The 18,194-nt window shown below is 39.7% G+C and overlaps 2 long non-coding RNA genes across 6 annotated transcripts in view; one reads left to right on the top strand and one right to left on the bottom strand.

Moving 5' to 3' along the window:
- The window catches only part of LOC102131017 (uncharacterized), a 29,489-nt gene that overhangs the window by 5,401 nt on the left and 5,894 nt on the right, over nt 1-18,194 (top strand). Inside the window, exons 3-5 of one of the 5 annotated variants that reach the window (XR_012421820.1) lie at nt 8,088-8,256; nt 11,091-11,235; nt 11,722-11,844. This is a non-coding gene — a long non-coding RNA (uncharacterized lncRNA). Of the gene's footprint in view, nt 1-514; nt 1,336-8,087; nt 8,257-11,090; nt 11,236-11,721; nt 12,266-18,194 lie in introns of those variants that run through there. The other 4 variants (XR_012421821.1, XR_012421819.1, XR_012421818.1 and 1 more) reach the window with 4 other exon arrangements.
- LOC141408286 (uncharacterized) lies at nt 6,059-7,657 on the bottom strand. Its single transcript, XR_012421822.1, has 2 exons — nt 7,572-7,657; nt 6,059-7,020 (listed from the first exon to the last, which is right to left on the bottom strand). It is a non-coding gene; the product is annotated as an uncharacterized lncRNA (long non-coding RNA).

The raw sequence follows: 18,194 nt of genomic DNA, 5'->3' as shown, positions 1-18,194 counted from the left end.
GTCTAGGCTCCGTTATTTTTTCCATTTGTGTGTGTGTGTGTGTGTGTGTGTGTGTGTGTGTGTGTGTGTGTGTGTGTGTGAGATGGGGCCATTAAGTTGGTTTGACGAACTGCAAACTATGCCTGTTGAACCGCAGCTGAATTCTCAGTTTGGTTCTTTTATCCTTGTGTTTCGTGGAGTTTGCGTCACACATTCAAGGTTCAGATGTCAACTGAGTTCTGGGCAGAAGTTATACACAGAATTTGGGGTTCTCTGTCTCTGATTCTCCCCTTCCTTCTCAATTTTTAGCAGGCATGTTCCCAGTTTCTTCAGGAGGGAAAGACCAAGGGTTTTCTGTTAGTGTTTTGGCAACTCTGCATTGCATGGCGTCAGACTCACCCCTAAGCTAAAAACCATAAAAACCCTCTTTCCCTTTGTTTCTTCCACACATCACACTCCCCTTCCATAATCCATGCTTTTCATCCCCATTCACTGCCTTTAGGGAGTTAATTTTATATTTGTTCTTTGTCTATAGATTTCCCCTGCAGGAGAGTGACATTAGACGGGCTGACTTGGCCACCATGGGAAACAGATACCCAGAGATGGACACATTCCCTAAATGCTTCTATGCTGCCCTATGGGAGAGGTTATTCTACTCACATGAGGAAACTGAGGCTCAGAAGTAGCATCCTTTGCCTGAAAGGACATAATAGCTCATGAGCGCTGGAAGCGTGGTTTGGTGTCTGACTTGGCCAATTCCAAAGCTGGTATGATTTTCACCACCACTCAGATGCATTCTTCCCTGACGTGCCCCTCCCTACCCAAAAAAAGCTATCCCTCCCTTTTCCTCTAATTAGAAAATTCTTTTGTATATTAGGAAATTATTAGGAAATAATCATTTCTCTCCAAAAGTAACACACTGAGGAGGCAATATCTGAGGGTTTTGCCCAAATATGGCCTTTCAACCTCTGAATTAATGCCTCCAGAAATTCCAGGATGTTTGTTCATAGCATTTTTATTCTAACCCTCCTTAATCAGTGAAACGGTTTGTCTGTGTCCCTACCCAAATCTCGAATTGTAGCTCCCATAATCCCCATGTGTCATGGGAGGGACACCATAGGTGGTAATTTAATCATGGGGCCAGTTATCCTCATGCTGTTCTCCTGATAGTGAGTTCTCATGAGATCTGATGGCTTTATAGGGGGCTTTTCCCACTTTTCCTGGGCACTTCTCCTTGCTGCCGCCATGTAAAGAAGGACGTGTTTGCTTCCCCTTCTGCCATGATTGTAAGTTTCCTGTGGCCTCCCCGTTCCTGAGGAACTGTGAGTCAATTAAAGCTCTTTTCTTTATAAATAACCACGTCTTGAGCAGTTCTTTATAGCAGCATGGGAATGGACTAATACAATGGGTTAGAAACATCAAGGACTCCAAAGCAACTTTTCTGATCACTGAAAATGGCTCACACTAGGGACATGAAGGCAAGGTTTGCAACTTCCTGCCTGTGTCTGTTCTATGCCTGGCCATCTGGCTGTGCCCAGCCTATACAGGCTGGACTCATCTTTCCTCCTGTTTCTATGGCAACCCTCTCAGAGAGCCAGCAGGGGCAAATCTCTGCTCTCCTATGACCTTGAGGCCTCTGGCTACCTTCAAGGCAGCCACTTTTATTTTCTCTGACAATTCAGGGCAGGTAGGGAAGACTTGTGGGTGTCCCAGGCTCTGGACAATGATTACTGGGGTTTACCATCCTACTTGTTTGTAATGCACTATAGCTCACTCAAGCATAATTTTAAATGCAGTTGTTAAATGGCAGTGACATTTCCAGTTCCACTTAAAGCAATTATAGCTCATTCTTACTGAATTAATAGGCCCAGGCTACCCTGCTGGCTATGGTTTACCCTGTGTTCACTTAGGGGTACCTGCTGTTCTCTTGGCATCACAGAGAGACAGAAGTCCCCAGGATGGATGGTAGAAGTATGAAATGCCTGTTTGAGATGAGAAGCCAAAATCAGCAGGGGATTATTCCTGAGCCTTTAATATGCAGATCAGCCTTTGGAGTTCATTGATTGTTAGGGCAGTTTCTCTGACATAAAAATTAGTGTTCAGAAATTTGCACACACACAGAGAATGAAGCTGACAGGATTTAACCTGCCCAGTGTACATTTCTCTTCGGTTCAAATTCACATCTTGACATATGTTGATGAGTTTAGGCTGATGTGTCTTGTAATGATGTTGGAATTCAGGGAAGTTTATGCTAATCTTCATGTGAAGTGGTCCTTCCGTAGGAATTGCTGTGGTTCTCCGACTGACATTCTACACTACTGTGTGACTTCCTGGGCCACTATCAGGAGACACTACAGCCTGGGCAGCTTAAACAGCAGAAACTGACTTCTTTACAGTTCTGGAGGCCAGCAGTCTAATATTAAGACATTGACAGGTTGGTTCTTTCAGAGGCCTTTCTCCTCGGCTTGCAGACATGTCTCCTCCCCATGTCCTCACAGGGTCAGCCCCCTGTGTGTGTCTGTGTTCTGATCTTGTAAGGACACCAGTCACGTAGGATCAAGGCCAACCCTTATATACTCATTTAACTCACGTTCCTTATAAAGGCCTCATCTCCAATCACTGTAGCCTTCCGAGATGCAGGGTTTGGACCCTGACATATAAATTTGGGGACACAAGTTGGCCCACAACACCACCAAGGGTACCACTGAGCACAGACAGAACTTGGTTCTCTTTCCATTTTCTTCTCTCAAATTTTATAAGCGTGTGGAATATCAAGAAGAAAATGGACCTTAGATCAGGGAAGATTTTATGTGAATATGAGTTCTCTCACTTGGAATGACCTTAGAATACTAGTTTTGATTATCAAAGCCTCAGCTTGCCTGTGTGAGAATGAGGACAATAATACTTTTTAATGGGTGGTTTTAAGGATTTGGGATGAAATGTCTTAAATGCCCAGCTCTGTGCCAGACACATGGCACATGCTTAATAAGGACCAACCATTAGGACTGGAATGTTGCCTCCTCTAAGGATAAAGGTGTTTGTCCTGCTGTTCTCAGGGGGTCCTCTTTTTATCTCTTCTTTTTAGTGCATGAGACCAACACTGTTTATTTACAAATATTTTCTGCACATGTTGATGTAATGATGATGGAAAACACAGTATTGCTTCCTTTATTTTTTGGGTGGTGATATGGTTTGACTTTGTGTTCTCACCCAAATCTCATGTCAAATTGTAATCCCCACATGTCAGGGAAGAAACCTGGTAGGAGGTGATGGGATCATGGGGGAGGCTTTCCTCCATGCTGGTCTCGTGAGCTCTCATGAGTTCTGATGGTTTAAAAGTGTGACACTTCCCACCTTTCTCTCTCTCTTGCTGCCATGTAAGTAAGACATACCATGCTTCCCCTTCACCTTCCACCATGATTGTAAGTTTCCTGAGGTCTCCCTAGCCATGTAGAACTATGAATCAATTAAACCTATTTTCTTTATAAATTACCCAGTCTCAGGTAGTTTTTTATATAAAAGGGTGAAAACAAACTAATACAGAAAATTGGTACCAGAAGTGGGGTACTGTTATACAGATACCCGAAAATGTTGAAGCAGCTTTGGAACTGGGTTACAGGGAGAGGTTGCAACAGTTTGGAGGGCTCAGGAAAAGGCAGGTAGATGTGGGAAAGTTTGGAACTTCCTAGAGACTTGTTGAATGGTTTTGACCAAAATGCTCATAGTGATATGGACAATGAAGTCCAGGCTGAGGTGATCTCAGATGGAGATAAGGAACTTACACAGAACTGGAATAAAGGTCACTCTTGCTATGCTTTAGCAAAGAGACTGGTGACATTTTGCCGCTGCCCTAGAGATTTGTGGAACTTTGAATTTGAGGGAGATGATTTAGGGTATCTGGCAGAAGAGATTTCTAAGCAGCAAAGTGTTCAAGATGTGACTTGGATGTTTCTAATGCATATAGTCATATGCATCACAAAGAGATCATCTAAAATTGGAGCTTATGTTTAAAAGGGAAGCAGAGCATTTGAAAAATTTGCAGCCTGACACTATGTGGTAGGAAAAGAAAAACCCATTTTCTGGGGTGAATTTCAAGCTGCCACGTTCAGAAATTTGCATATGTAATGAGAAACCAAAAGTTAACAGTCAAAACATTGGGGAAAATGTCTCCAGGACCTGTTGGAGACCTTTACAGCGGTCCCTCCCATCACAAGCCCAGAGACCTGGCAGGAAAAAGTGTTTTTGTGGGCCAAGCCCAGGGCACAGATGCTCTCTGCAGCCTCAGGACAGGGTGCCCTGCATCCCGGCCACTCCAGCTGTAGCCATGACTAAAAGGAGCCAAGGTACAACTTGCGACATGGCTTCAGAGGGTGCAAGCCCAAGCCTTGGCATCTTCCACATGGTGTAGGACCTGCTGGTTTGCAGAAAGCAAAAACTGAGGCTTAGGAACCTACTCCTAGATTTGAGAGGATGAATGGAAACACCTGGATGTCCAGGCAGAAGGTTTTCTGCAGGGGTGGGGCCCTCATGGAGACGCTCTGCTAGGTCAGTGCAGAAGGGAAATGTCGGTTTGGAGCCCCCACAAAGAGTCCCTGCCTAGTGGAGCTGTGAAAAGAGGGCCACCATCCTCCAGACCCCAGAATGGTAGATCCACTGACAGCTTGCACTGTGTACCTGTAAACACTGGAGGCACTCAATACCAGCCCATGAGAGAAGCTGTGGGGGCTGAACCCTGCAAAGCCATGAGGTGGAGCTACTCAAGGCCTTGGAAGCCAACCTCTTGCATCAGCATGCCCTCAATGTGAGACATGGAATCAAAGGAGACTATTTTGGAGCTTTAAGATTTAATGACTGCCCTGCTGGATTATGGACTTGCATGGGGGCCTGTAGCCCCTTCATTCTGGCCAATTTATCCCATTTGGAATGGAAGCATTTACTCAATGCGTGTACCCCCATTGTATCTTGAAAGTAACTAACTTGTTTTTGATTTTATAGGTTCATAGTCAGAAGGGAATTGCCTGGTCTCAGATGAAACTTTGGACTTGGAATTTTGAGTTCATGCTGGAATTAGTTAAGACTTTAGGGGACTGTTGGGAAGGCATGGTTGATTTTGCAATGTGAGAAGGACATGCGATTTGGGAGGGTGCAGGGTTGGAATGATATAATTTGGCTCTGTGTCCCCACCCAAATTTCATGTCGAATTGTAATCTTCATGTGTCAGGAGATGGACCTGGTGGGAAGTAATTGGATCATGGGGGTAGATTTCCCCCATGCTGTTCTCATAATAGTGAGAGAATTCTCACGAGATCCAATGGTTTAAGAGTGTGGCACTTCCCCTGCCACTCCTGCCATCATGTAAGACATGCCTTGCTTCCCTTCACTTTTTGCCATGATTGTGTTTTCTGAGATCTCCCCAGCCATGTGGAACTTTGGGTCAGTTAAACCTCTTTATAAATTACCTAGTCTCTGGTAGTGGTAGTTCTTTATGGCAGTGTGAAAACAGACTAATATAGATGTCATTATTTCCTAATAGTCACTTGGCAAAATCATGGCAGCTGATGAAATGCCCATGTTAGAGGCCAGAAGAAGTCATAGTCCAGTGTCATTTTTGTTTGTTATGCAGATGAAGGGATTAAATAAATCCTTCCTGTTAATACTCCCTTCTCTCCAAAATACCAAAAAGTGTTTAGAAACAGAGTTCAATAAGTCACTTACAGAAAAGAATAATAATAATGATATATCAATATAATGAACATTAGAAATATATACCATACAAATAATTATTCACTGGCCAATATTTAAATAAAGGTGCTGTTCCTGTTCTTTGATATGGGTTGATGACTAGAGGTAGGAATAGTCTTTGCTACTTAAACTTCACCTAAAATGTTTCTCAGAGATTTCCAATTCAAAGTGAACATAACTTTAAAGACACTTGAAAAATTATCTTAGTGTAGGCTATTTCTAAGTTACTTATTTATTTATTTATTTATTTATTTATTTATTTATTTTGGCTTTTCCTTTAATCAAAATGTACTCCAATATTTACAAATCTTTCCAGAGTATTCAATTTAGTCCTTGCTCAGGAATTATGAATATTAGTATTTAATTCAGTTAAATGATATAATGACAAGCAAAACTATATAAATTGGCTTGGGAAGAAATACAGCATACTTTCCATAAATAGGTGAATCCCTGGCTAGGAATACACACATGCTGGCCTTGGGATTATCTAACTTTGTAGGACACAGCAAATCAAAATAGAGGTCTTGGGAGGGATCCACTAATTCAGTGAGTTAGATAAAGAATGATTTATGGCAGTGCCCACATTCAGGAGAAATATTCCTATAAAAAACCAGCAAATATGGAAAACTGAGCACATGAAGCAAAACTATTTAAATATTTTCAGAAATTTGGAAAACCTCAATTGCATTTTGAGATACAGGATGTCATGATCTGTTTTGTGCTGATATACTAGAATACCTGAGACTGGGTAGGTTATAATAAGCAGAAATATAATAAGCAGATGAGGCATCCATTTACCTGTAATGTTAGAAGGAAAACAGGAGACAGCGGATGCAATGAACACGTGCTCTGGTGCGTGGGAGGGGAACGTGCTCAGCCTCTGTTGCCTCTGTGCCTGGCACAGGTCGTGTGGCCGCAGCTGGAACCCACATGCAGCTCCGCACTGCCCCTAGGCCCCCATCAGCCCTGCAGCTCTCGGACTCTCCATCCTCAGTGGCTGCTCCATTGGGAGTCCCTCCTGCCTGGGGCTTGTGTGGGCCTCTCCTGGCTTTTATCCTGGACATGGCAAGTTAGGACCACTTCCACGGGGCCTCTGGGCACGGGAGATAATCCTCTCTTTCCTTGAGGCAGCAGTAACTCCTGGGCCTCCTATTAGCCCCTTTGTTCTGTGGGCCCTGAAGTACTGAAGAACTGCACAGTGGCTGGGGACTGTCTCAATCTCTAGCCCCCGGAACCATTTCTGTGCGTGGTGGAAGCGTTTCTCTCTGGTGTTGTCTTGCTGAGGGTAATTTATATTGGCTGTGGAAATAGAGACAGACCAGGGTCTCAGTGGCGTCATGCCTTTTTTGGCTCAGGACACATCCAGTCTGGGCCTGCCAAGCCTCCCGAGGTTTCCACGGCTGTCTCTATAGGAGGAAGAGGGCTGGGAGATGGTGCAGAAAGTGGAAAGGTCCTGGCCTAGCACTGGCTACACCACTTCTGCCCACGTTCCATGGTTCAGAACCTCCCCACACAGCCCCTGTGCCATGGCCCTCCTGACACCACAGCCTTTGGGGCCTGCAGCACTGGCTGGCGGGAAAATGCCACCCAGAGTCACAGGTGGGCAATATTGCCCTCTCAACTACCGAGGCTGGTAGTGTGAGCCAAGTGCAGCCTGCCAGGCCAAGCGGGCAAAAAGAGCTCAGCAGGCCAGAGCAAAACTCAGGCAAAGGCCCCACCAGCCACAGAGTGGATTTCCAGCCAGAAAAACGACACCCCCCCAAATCCCATAACAGTATCCAAGAAGATTCAGCAGGGCAGCTACACACTGTGCACCCCAGGCAGCGGCTCCTCCAACCTCCCACACTCACCCCAGGTGGTGGCTCCTCCAACCTCTCACACTTAGGAGGAGCCCAGCAAGCTCTTCCTTAGGCTGAAGCCATCCTGACTCAAATCTGCAAAAGAATCGGGTATCTTGAGGGTGTTAAATCAAGTTTAGCCTAAAGCTGCCTCCTTAGAGATTTTAAGTTCAGCCTAAAAGTTTTTCTGCACATCATGAACATAACAAGGAGAGGTGTACGTAGACTGTAGCCTACACTTGTGCCAGCCACTGAGTTTCGGCCAATCAAATGTAGTCAACTGTTCGAACTGTGTTCAAATAAGACAGATAAGGCAAATGCTGAGCTATAACCAATCCAGCTGTTTCTGTCCCTCCCTTCCATTTTCTGTAGGTCACTTTCCCTTCAATGTCCATAAATCTTCTTCCACCGAATGGTTGTGCTGGAACCTCTGAACCTACTCTGGCTCAGAAGGCAGTCTGGTTCACAATTCATTCATTGCTCAAAGTCTTTTAAATTTAATTTGGCTGAAGTTTTTCTTTTATCAAGGATTACCCCACAGCAAGAGCCCCTACAGAAGCCCCCACGTCATGCTTGCCGTCTGCCTTCCATCTTTCTCAACAAAGAAGGAGACCAGATTTGGAATAGTGGAACACAATTTTTTAAAAGTTGGCAACTCCTGGAAGCCACTGTAGTGACTCAGAATCAACATTCTCAGGTAAGAAGCTCCGAGACTTAAGAGCGTGCTCTGCCCCCGTGATTTTTTGTGGAGGACTCCATCCCAGCACATCTGCATATATCCCATAATAATAGCTGACTTGTCCTGCATCTCACTTTTATCATGAGAAAAATCATAGTTACAGAGTAATGTATTTTCAACCACATCAGGAGATGACCTCCTCAGTAAATAGAAAGGGATTATAAATAAGAAATGGGAATTTGTATGTGAAATTGTATGCATGAAGATCACTGACTTTATGACAAAGGAAAGTCTGGAATTAGGTATTTACGGGGTTCTTTCTTTTCTTCATTATGAAATTATGCTGCTTTGTTGAAGTTTGTTTTCAAGGACTTGGTCCTGGCTGTAGAAAACACATCAAAAATACACAAAACTTGATACCTTTTTTTCCGTCCAAATGCCTTCTTGGTCTTTTAATTAGACCTAACAAAATTGTAATGATTTCATTAGTGAAAAGAAAGAAATAAACCAGAAAGGCTGGGTTTCATTGCTCCTAGAGAAGGTAATCATTCCATGTGTGTTTTGTTCTGAGCTTTTAAATGTACCATCTTATCAGAAGATTGCTAAAATGACAAGTATTTTAAAAATAAATCAAATAAAACCATTTCGTAAAATGTAACAGACCATAAATATACTCCACATTGCGTCAATAGTTTGCTGTTTTAAAGCATGTGTGTTAAGTAATCACTGGTTTACTCCACTCTCTTCCATTGGCTGACAGAATATGCTGACTTTGTTTTTCTGTGCAAGATGTTTAACGTAGTGTGTGCTAATACCGACCTCCACTAGAGAGCCTAAACAAATAGACATAAGGAAGTTAAAACTTCTCTTTCTCTTGATTTTGAAGTTCTGTTTCCCATATAACTTATAGAAGCTTATTTTTATTTCCTTCACCTCTACAACTTTACAGTAAACTCAATTTCATCATTTTAAGAGTTCAGTCCCTCCTAATAATATCTCCTTCACACAACCATGCACAGCATTTATTCAAAAGGCTGCATAAAGCTGTTTTGTGAAAACTTTAGCTGACAAATGTCCTGAAATCACCATCTTCCATTTCCTGCTGGAGGGCTATGCTTTTCTCCTGCAATTTGGTGAGAGAGCCTTCTCTCTGCAGCCTCCTCCATTTACTTTAAGGGAGGGTCCAAGCTTCTATTATGTCTTACTTTATAGGGGTATTCAAATTCTTTATTCAATAGTAGTATTTTAAATTTTATTTTGCTTATGTATTTGGCTTTCACTAAAGAATATAAATGAAACAGACATTTATATATCTATTTTAAATTCACTCTGGCATAGAAAAGAAAGTGAATTTAGAATTTTGGCAGGTCCTTAATGCCAGCTTTTCCCTCTTGCCAGGCTCACATTTCTAACGTAGTTGCCTTTTTTACCCCTTAGAAATCTATCACAAAAACACCCATGCTGTTTTTATAAAGGCTTATTTTTTTTGGCTTTATTTTCTACCATAATCAGAAGAAACACGGAGACTCTAGCTGTTTAAAAACCTGGGTCCTCGTTAGGGTTAGGGTTAGGGTTAGGGTTGGCCTAGGAAGGAGGGGAGAGAAAGCTGCCAGGAACAGGCTGCAAGATTCCTCCAAAGACCTTGATGTCCTGGTTAGGAAACCATGTGTTCCTATGACTTCCCATATAAACAGGATAAATGTTTGTTATCTATATGGCTGGGACTTGTGTTCCAGGAGTGAGATTCAAGTTGCTTAGCATTTCCTAGAAAAGTGTTAGTCTGTTAGAAACAGGCATGAGAAGCCTGGTAATTATGTATTGATTACCAGCACTGCTGATCACATTGGAGGAAAGAAAACACTGTCTTCATCTTAAGTGGAATTTCCAAAGCAACCATGAGGAGTTCCTTATTGGAGCCATAAGAGTTTCAGAGATGATACATTTATTCCCAGGAAATGTATCAGACATGCATCTTCCAGCTTCTGTACATTATAAACTATGCAGAAAATGTCCAGTTGACTCAAATCCATGAAATGATCATTTTTTATTTTATTATACTGTGACAGCTGTACATATTTCTCGTTTGCTTAAAGTTAATTTGATCCAGAAATTATTGATCAACATAAAGTTTATTTAGAAGATAATTTTATATGTTGATGTTCCTTAATTAATAAATGTTTTCAAAACTCAACAAAGGTATTGGCACCTTACATTTTGCATACAAACGTATAGTATGTTTTGTAAGTGAAAATAAAAATAGAATATTATGCCAGAAATGAAGAAATTTTAAAATTATTAATTTAACTATTGATACACCCCTACAAACTGGACTTTTAAACTTTAATGTACTGTCTAGATTTAAGTTGGTAAAGTCTTACATGTTAAAAAATAATTGTGCTTATCAAACATTGATTATGAAACTACTTTCTCCTAAACCTTTTCTTAAATTTGGGAACGTAATTTAATGTTGGTTTATCACATCTGTTGTTTCAAAAATCACATTAGTTTTAGAAAAAAAGGATAATATGAACCAGAGGGAATAAAACTGTAAAGAAAAAATAAAGAGAGAGGGGAGAGAGCCATAAACTGTTGTTCAAATCACTAGTGTGTGCCACTGAATTTACCCAATTCTCACATGCCTCCAAGGCATTGCCCTCATGACTGTCCTGCTGGCTCACGGGGAAGATCTCTCTCCTTCTCCACGCAACATTTGCCATTTTTGGGAAGTCAATGTCACCAGGAATCTAATTAGGCTATTTTTCTTTCTCAGACCCTTAACATTTTTCCCCAAGGCCAAAAATATTTTCTACTTTAAATGTCTTAAAATACTCTTCCTGTCTTTCCCCATAAAGACCAAATCCCTGAGGGCTGATGTGGCCAGGGATGTAGTGAACGCTGGCCCTGGAGGGAAGAGGGGATGAGTCTGAGGAACAGAAACTGACTTTAAATCTCAAGGGGCTGAAGCTGGAGCTCCAAATGTGACCCCTAGAAGCATGGGTGAGTGAGAAAGAAGGGTTCCCTCAAAGAGAGGCTGAGACACAGCTGGGTGACCTCGGTCCTTGGTGAGCAGGCGTCATCTGCCTCTAGCTGGGCCACCAGCCAGTGTCAAATGGCTCCACTTTGGGGAAAGATGGTATCATATGGACCCCCCATTCTCTCTGCTATCATTTACACAAGCGTGTGACATTCACTCAGATGTCACCAAGCACACACAGAGACTGCACTGACTCCGCACAATCAGGACATTTAATATCAATAAAAATCAAACATCAGGAGATCAGAAATCAAACAAGGCTATCAGACAGACTTGACTTAACAACAATTGATAAATATGCTCAATAAATTATTTGACAAGATGGGAGATGTGTTCCCTATCTTGACATAATGATCATATGTTTGCGTCATAATAATCATTGACTAATAATGTCCAAAGCCTATTCGGGATGCCTTAGTTGCTAACCTGATGTTATTTTTCTGTTCCAGGACCCCATCCAGGATGCCACTGTGTATGCAGTTGTCACATCTCCCTAGACCCCTATCCGCTGGCAGTTTCTCAGATTTTCCTTGTTTTCAATGATTGGGATAGTTTTTAAGAGTAATGGTCAGGTATGCTGTAGAATTTCTCTCAGTTGGGGTTTTTCTGATGATCCGATTGGGATTATGGAATTTGGGGAAGAAGACCATAGAAGTAAAGTGCTATCTTTATTACACTCTGTCAAGGCACCTTTGGTCAATGACTCATCACTGTAGCACCCACCTCACTTGGCGGTTGTGGCCTCTGCCAGGTTTCTCCACAGGAAAGTTACTCCCTTGTCCCACTTTCCAGACTCACTGAAGCAAATTCACTATGCATGGCCTTCACTTATGCAGTGCGAGTTACACTCTCCTCCTTTAAGAGCATGGAGACTGCCACCTTATTTGGAATTCCTCTGCAAGGGAGATTTGTCTGTTAAATATTTACATATTTACCCATTTGTTCATATCACTATAAACTCATATTTATTTTATAAATTGGATTATGAACCAATGCTGCTTTTTGTTGTCATTATTGTTTAATCATTCCAGTTTCAGTTGCAGGCCAGATCTTTCCTTTGGCTCCTGTGGCCCTGACATGCCCCGGCAATGTGGCTGTTCATTTTTATTTTTTCAGCAGTTATTAATTTTCTAGCACTCCAAAGTGCCCCCAGCTTACCTTGTCTATTTCCTGTTCTACTCCTAGAATCCACAATTGCTCTGGGAAGCCCTGGTTCCTTTTACTGGAGATTAGCAATTGAAGCAAAGACCTGGGTATTTCATATTATCTTTGAAATTGGGATGTCATTGCCCTAGTGAGTGACAGAGCAGGAATCTACACATGTACATACATATTTCTATAAATATTTCTTTATGGAATCTATGTTGAGGTTCACATAGGTGCACACTGGTTTCTCCACTCCTAATCCATGTCCAGATGATCATTCTGGCCTTTCTTCTTTTCTTCTTCCTAAGGCGGAAGCTTAGATTATTAATTTTATGTTTCCTTTTTTATGATGTGCACTTAATGCCATAAATTTCCCTGTTAAGTACTGCTTTCACTATATCCCTCAAATTTTGATAAGTTGTATTTTCAGTTTTATCTAGCTCAAAATATTTTAAAATTTCTCTTGAAAGGTCTTTGACTCATGTGTATTTAAGTGTGTACTGTTTAATCTCTAAATATTCGGGTTTTTTCTTTCCATCTATTGTTCTGCTACTGATTTGCAGTCAATTACAGTGTGATCTGGGAACATACTTTATATGCTGTGTATTCTCTGATATTTTTAAGGTGTGCTTTACAGTCCAGCATGTCGCCATCTTGGTTAATGTTCCGTGAGTGGGACAATGTGTATTCTACTATTGCTGCATGGAGTATTTTATAAACAGCAATTAGAGCAAGCTGATGGTTCTGTTCAAGTTCTGTTCAACTATGTCCTTATTGATTTTCTGCCTGCCATATCTCTTGATTACTGAACTGGAGGTGTTGAATTTTCCAGCTGTAGTAGTAGATTCGTCTCTCTATCTTTTCAGTCCTGTTGAGTGTTGATTCACATAATTTGATGCTCTGTTGTTAGGTATGTCCACGTTTACTGTTGCTATGCTTTACTGAAGAAGTGAACCACGTATCATGTAATGCCCCGATCTCTGAACATTTTTTCTTGTTCTGAAGTCACCTTTGTCCTAAGCTAATTTCTCTAGTCCAGTATTATTCTGATTAGTATTAGTATGGATTATCTTTTTCCATCCCCTGTGCATATGTTACATATACCTTTTGAAATTTTTCTACAGTTCTCGAATTCCTATTGTTGTAAAATTTTCAGTCATTTTTATTGTGAAGTTCCTATTGACATATTTTTAAGTCACTGACTCTTGGCAGAATCCATTCCACTGATGAGCCCATCAACAACATTCATTATTTCCTATTAGAGTGTTCTGATTTATAGCCTTTCTTTTTCATTCTTTCTTAGCATTTTTATCTCTTTGATTACATTGTCCAACTAATTTTGAGTATTGCCTTCTTTTGCTATGACAGCTTTTAACATATTATTCAGTTACTTTAAATACTCTAATACTTCTAAAATCCATGCAATATCTGAGTTCATTTTCATGTTTGTCTCTTTAGACTATTTTTTCTTACTTTCTAGCTTATCACATAGTATTTTATTTTGTCAAAAGCCAGATATAATTATCAGATAATAGAAACTGAGGCAAAAACATCTTTACTGTGAGATTCTATGTTAATCTGGCTAGGATCTGGATTGTGTTTGTTTTCTAACTATATATGCCAGATGCTTCATATTTCTCTTGTGCTTTTGTTTTTGTCTCATATTGTCTTGGGGATTCCCTAGAGACTTCTTCTTAAGTAAAGTATAAGATATGTACTTCTTTCCATTGTATTCCTCAGTTGCCAATATGAGGAATATAAAGTGGTCACCAGCAAACAAAATAGAAACTACCATAAGAGGAAACGATGAATGAGTTTATGTCAATATATTTACATTTGAATAAAACAATTTCCTAGGCAGACATCACACATCAAAATTATACAAGAATAAATAGAAAATTTGAACAGATACCTAGCTCTTAAAGACACAGAAGCTGTTATTAAAACCTTACTGCAATGTAGACTCATGTGTCAGATGGCTTCATTGATAAATTCTTCCAAACTTTTACTAAATAAATAACCAAGACTATCATTGATGGGCACTTGGGTTGGTTCCAAATCTTTGCTATTGTGAATAGTGCTGCGATAAACATATGTGTGCATGTGTCTTTATAGTAGAATGACTTATAAACCTTTGAGTATATACTCAGTAATGGGATTGCTGGCTCAAATCATATTTCTAGATAAAGAAAAAGTGGCACATATACACCATGGAATACAATGCAACCATAAAAAAGGATGAGTTCATGTCCTTTGCAGAGACATGGATGAAGCTGGAAACCATCATTCTCAGCAAACTGAGAATTCTCAGCAAAACCAAGACTATATCAATTCTTCATGGTAAAATGAAAAATATAGAATTCATTGCAATGGGTTTTATGATACCAGTATTACCTTGATTCACAAATCTGACAATATGGATTACTGGACAATTTATATCTTAAATGTGGATTCAAATATGACAAACAAATATAAGTAAAATGGGTTCCTTGATATATAAAATAGATAAATATAAAAACTGAGTTTATATTAACATATTTTTATATATTAAGAAAATAAAATAAAAATTAGGTAAATGATAAAAACATTTTTGATAAAATTCAATATTTATTAATTATTTTTAAATACCTTGTAAAAATTTGCTATAAAAATTACCTTCTTTCTCTGAAAAATGGTATCACTGGAGCCCAAAACAAATCTTAGATCCAATATTAATATATTAAAAACTTCTATCTTCAGATCATGAATAAGAAAAAGATATTTATTATTAACAATTTTAGTCAACATTTTATAGGAGTTTCTTGTCAGTGAAATAAGGCATATAAATACATGGTAAAATGTTTTAAGTAAAGAAATACATGTATCTTCATTTACAGATAACACATGGTTATAAAAGTAATTTTCTATAAATTATCAAATTTAATAATTTAGGTGAGTTAGGCTTGCTGAATACAATGTCACTATACAAAAATTATTTTATTTTCTAGCACTTAATATAAGAAATTTTTAATCATGCTATTTACCATAGTATCAAAAGTTATCAAATATCTAGAAAACAATCTAAATATGTGTAACACCTCTATACCAAAATTATAAAAAGATTATTGAGAGAAGTGGGTGACGACCTAAACAAATGAAAGAACATACCATTTTCTCAAATTAGAGGAAGTAATATTGTGAGAGTAAAAATTCTCCTTATATTCCAGTTGGCTATTTTTATTTGTGTGTTGATGACAGACATGCTAATATAAGATTTATGTAGAAACAGAAAGAAACAAGAATAGCAAAAAATTTTGAGGAAGAGCAAAGATAAGAATATACATTGCCCAATATCAAGATTTATTGGAAAAGTAAGTTCATATGACAGTGTGGCACTAGTGAAAGGGATTAAAAACAGATCGATGAAGAGTCAGGAGAAAAGAAAGCACACAGGGAAACTTCATCTAAAACAAAGCTGGCCATTTCACAATATTTATTCTATCCATCCATGAGAATGTGATGTATTTCAATTTGTGTCATTTATGATTTCTTTCAGCAGTGTTTTGTAGTTTTCCTTGTAGAGGTCTTTGACCATACTGCCAAAAGCAATCTACAGATTCAATGCAATCCCCATCAAAATACCAACATCATTCTTCACAGAATTAGAAAAAACAATTTTAAAATTCATTTGGTACCAAAAAGAGCCCACGTAGCCAAAGCAAGACTAAGCAAAAAGAACAAATCTGGAGGCATCACACTACCTGATTTCAAACTATACTATAAGGCCATAGTCACCAAAACAACATGGTACTGGTATAAAAATAGGCACACAGACCAATCAAACAGAATAAAGAACCCAGAAATAAACCCACATACTCACAGCCAACTGATCTTTGTCAAAGAAAACAAAATCATAAAGTAGGGAAATATAATGACCTGAAACTAAATACAAGACCTGAAACTATAAAAATTCTAGAAGATAACATTGGAAAACCCCTTCTAGACACTGGCTTAGGCAAGGATTTAATGACCAAGAACCCAAAAGTAAATGCAATAAAAACAAAGATAAATAGTTGGGATTTAACTAAAGAGCTCTTGCACAGCAAAAGGAACAGTCAGCAGAGTCAACAGACAGCCCACAGAGTGGAATCTTCACAATCTATACATCTGACAAAGGACTAATATCCAGAATCTACAACGAACTCAAAGAAATCAGTAAGAAAACAACAAACAATTCCATCAAAAAGTGGGCTATTGGCTGGGTGCAGTAGCTCATGCCTGTAATCCTAGCACTTTGGGAGGCCAAGGCAGGTGGATCATTTGAGTTCAGGAGTTTGAGACCAGCCTGGCCAACATGGTGAAACCCTGTCTCTACTAAAAATACAAAAAAATTATCCAGGCGCGGTGGTGTGTGCCTGTAGTCCCAGCTACTTGGGAGGCTGAGACAGGAGAATCACTTGAACCCGGGAGGTGGAAGTTGCAGTGAGCTGAGATCGCACCACTGTACTCCAGTAGCCTGGGCGACAGAGCAAGACTCCGTCTCAAAAAAAAAGGGGGCTATTAGAGAAATCCAAATCAAAACCACAATGAGATACCACCTTACATCAGTTAGAATGGTGATCATTACAATCATTAAAAAGATAGGAATCAACAGATGCTGGCAAGAATGTGGAGAAATAGGAATGCTTTTACACTATTGGTGGGAGTGTGAATTAGTTCAACCATTGTGGAAGACAGTGTGGCGATTCCTCAAGGATCTAGAACCAGAAATACCACTTGACCCAGCAATCTCGTTACTGAGTATATACCCAAAGGATTATAAATCATTCTAATATAAAGACACATGCACACATATGTTTACTGCAGCACTATCCACAATAGCAAAGACTTGGAACCAACCCAAATGTCCATCAATGATAGACTGGATAAAGAAAATGTGATACATATACACCATGGAATACTATGCAGCCATAAAAAAGGATGAGTTTATGTCCTTTGCAGGGACATAGACGAATCTGGAAGCCATTACCATCAGCAAACTAACACAGGAACAGAAAACCAAACACTGCATGTTCTTACTCATAAGTGTGAGTTGAACAGTGAGAACACATGGACACAGGGAGGGAAACATCACACACCAGGGTCTGTCATTGGGTGGGAGGCAAGGGGAGGGAGAGCATTAAGACAAATACCTAATGTATACAGGGCTTAAAACCTAGATGACAGGTTGATAGGTGCAGCAAACCACCATGGCACATGTATACCTATCTAACAAATATGCACATTCTGTACATGTATACCAGAACTTAACGTAAAATAAAAAATAAATACATAAATGAGTCATTTCTGAAATTCTGAAAAATACAAAAGTGGACTGAGGAAATGAATAGACAATTCTCAAAGGAAGATGTACAAATGGCCAACAAACATATGAAAAAATGCTCAACATCACTAATGATCAGGGAAATGCAAATTAAAACTACAATGCGATACCACCTTACTCCTGCAAGAATGGACATAATCAAAAAATTAAAACACAGTAGATATTGGCATGGATGTGGTGATTAGGAAACACCTCTACACTGCTGATGGGAATGTAAAATAATACAGCCACTATGGTAAACAGTGTGGAGATTCCTTAAATAACTAAAAGTAGAACTACCATTTGATCCAGCGATCCCATTACTGGGTGTCTGCCCAGACGAAAAGAAGTCATTATATCAAAAATATACTTGCATACACATTTTATAGCAGCACAATTTGCAATTGGAAAATCTTGGAACCAACCCAAATGGCC

The sequence above is a fragment of the Macaca fascicularis genome, chromosome 13, assembly GCF_037993035.2.
Source record: "Macaca fascicularis isolate 582-1 chromosome 13, T2T-MFA8v1.1".
In the NCBI taxonomy this organism is placed as follows: Eukaryota; Metazoa; Chordata; class Mammalia; order Primates; family Cercopithecidae; genus Macaca; species Macaca fascicularis.
The sequence above is the reverse complement of the archived record's forward strand: the minus strand, read 5'-3'. Positions and strand labels throughout refer to the sequence as shown.